The 2,383-nt window shown below is 38.4% G+C and overlaps 1 non-coding gene across 1 annotated transcript; it reads right to left on the reverse strand.

The window, feature by feature from the left end:
• Positions 1-1,177: 1,177 nt before the first annotated feature.
• On the reverse strand, positions 1,178-1,338 carry LOC122685108. Its single transcript, XR_006338278.1, has one exon. It is a non-coding gene; the product is annotated as a U1 spliceosomal RNA (small nuclear RNA).
• Between the last annotated feature and the right edge of the window lie 1,045 nt (positions 1,339-2,383).

Raw genomic sequence — 2,383 nt, forward strand, 5'->3', positions numbered from 1 at the left:
ATAGAAACAGAAGCTCTGTGTCTGGAACAACTTGGTAATTGGGGCTTACTTGATAGCCTGTTTGTAAAGTGTTGCAGTTAACTAAAGCTACCTGATTCAGCATTCATAAAATGAAATGACAGCAGTTTTTCTAATGTGACATTCATAGTTCATAATAATGAACTCCAAGGAAGGTACTTAATCCTGAAGTGCACCTTCCTGCATGTCAGTTTGATACAATTGCTGTCAATATTAATAGCATTTGTCTAACAGCCCTTTCTTCTGGAGAGGTAGGTACTAAAAAGGTGGTTGGCTGTTTGTCCACTTTCAGGTTTTGGATGACCACTTGAAGCACTAAGATTACTTAACTTGGAGTCAAGATTGCATTTTTTTTTTTTTTTTTGGGCAGAGCAATTTTGCTGGGTAATATATATGTTAAATTCTTTAAAACTTTAACAGGTAGCTACTTGAGAAAAATCTTGTTTTGTAAAATGTAGGATAAAAAGTATGAATTCTAGATTGTTTGATGATTGCATTAAGGCTAGATTTTTCTCTCCTAAGAAAAAATGGTTGATCAAAGGAAGGTATGATTAGTAAATTGACCCTAGTCGCCCCAGCAAAAATTCAGTTTCAGATGCTGAGTGAAACTGAGTGAATGTACTTTATTTCTGATAGATTACAAGTGACATGTAACAGCTAACTTAAGATTTTCTCAAAACTTTCTCCTTCAGATGGGTGAAAAATAGTGTCATTCTTGAGGTTATTTGACTCATTTAAAGTGGTCATTTACCTTTACTTAGTAATTGAGCAGTAGAGACGGATGCTTATTTCATTTAATCCTAGTCTCCTTGGGGAAAATATTGTACTGTCACTTTTATGAAGTTACTTAACTCTTAACTATTAATGCACTCCAGTGTTGGAACATACAATTTACTCTTTTCACTGTTTAAGGAAAACAGCATTTCAGGAACATTTAATCACAGTGTTGGCGGCGCCCACTGTCGCTGTGGTCTCAGGGTTTGGCCCAGTGCCTGCCTGTGCAGTGGACATGCAGTCAGTGTTCCGACTGATTGGATGAGTGGCAGGTTTGCAACAGTTAGACTGTAGCACTTTGGAATTAGGTAGCAAAAGTTTTAGAGAAAGATGTTGATTGCTCTCAGATGCAATTTTCTCTGGTAACTTGTAAGTTTTTTTTTTTCAGGGGAAAGCGGCGCCCGCAGTCCCCCACTACCATAAATTACACAGTCGAGTTTCCCCTATTTGAGGAAATCGCAGAGGTCAACACGGAGTGCAATGGGTGAGCCTCGCCCTGGGAGAACCACCTTCTTGATAATGGTATCTCCTCTGCCAGGTAAGTATACTTGTAAGTTTTGAGAATTGCTATATATAATTATTTTAAACTGCTTTGAAATCTTTGGGGAGAAACTACAATAGACATATCAGTTTGTGATATGCTTTAGTTCCATGAAGGGATATGTTCACTGAAAATGGATATTTGTTGTATATATCTTGTCAACATTCATGACCAATGGTAATTCAGATAATTTCTTGTATATTTAAAGTTTCTAAAAATCAGCATAAAAACTCTTTTGAGTGTGTGAGTTCATCCTATATTATAATCAGTTCACTAAATAAGGTTAATTTTCAAGGAGCATTTTTTCATATAGTGGAAAAGTAATGAATCTGATAATGTGGCAGTGTTTACTTAACATTTCAGTGGTGGTGATGATAATGATGTTAATAGTAACTAACACGTAGCTAGTGTGTGCTACTTGCCGGGCAGTGTTGTAAGACATTTAATCTTTACAACACCCTAATTCTAAAAGGTGATCGTATTATAGACTAGGAAACTAGTAAGGTTAGGTAACTGAAGGGACACAGAGATGGAGGACTGGGTCTCTGCTCCTAATTGTTACTCTGTAATAGTGAACACCTCTGTGCCACGTTCTCTATACGACCGTGCAAGGTGTAGGTTAATTCCTAGTTAATCCTTAAGTAGCATTAGCAAAGTAAGGCTCAAGCCGCTTAGGTAACTTGTCCAAGTACTTGCCCAAGTAGGATCAAGAAGGCTGGCATTTCAACGCAGGCCTCTGTGACTTGTAGTCTTCACTAAAATTATTTCAAAGTACTAATTTGAGGTCCTGTATTTTATGTTATACATTTAGAAGGCATACTTAAAACAGCGAGTCTCCAAACGTTTTCACCTGCCACACAGGATGGATAGTGTTCACTCTTCTCTACTGTCTGTGAGCATATACGTTACATGTCAGTTGCTCAGTCGTGTCTGACTCTTTTCAACCCTATGGACTATAGCCCACCAGGCTCCTCTGTCCATGGGATTCTCCAGCTCACCAGGCTCCTCTGTCCATGGGATTCTCCAGCCCACCAGGCTCCTCTTGTCCAT

The sequence above is a fragment of the Cervus elaphus genome, chromosome 27, assembly GCF_910594005.1.
Source record: "Cervus elaphus chromosome 27, mCerEla1.1, whole genome shotgun sequence".
Taxonomy (NCBI): Eukaryota; Metazoa; Chordata; class Mammalia; order Artiodactyla; family Cervidae; genus Cervus; species Cervus elaphus.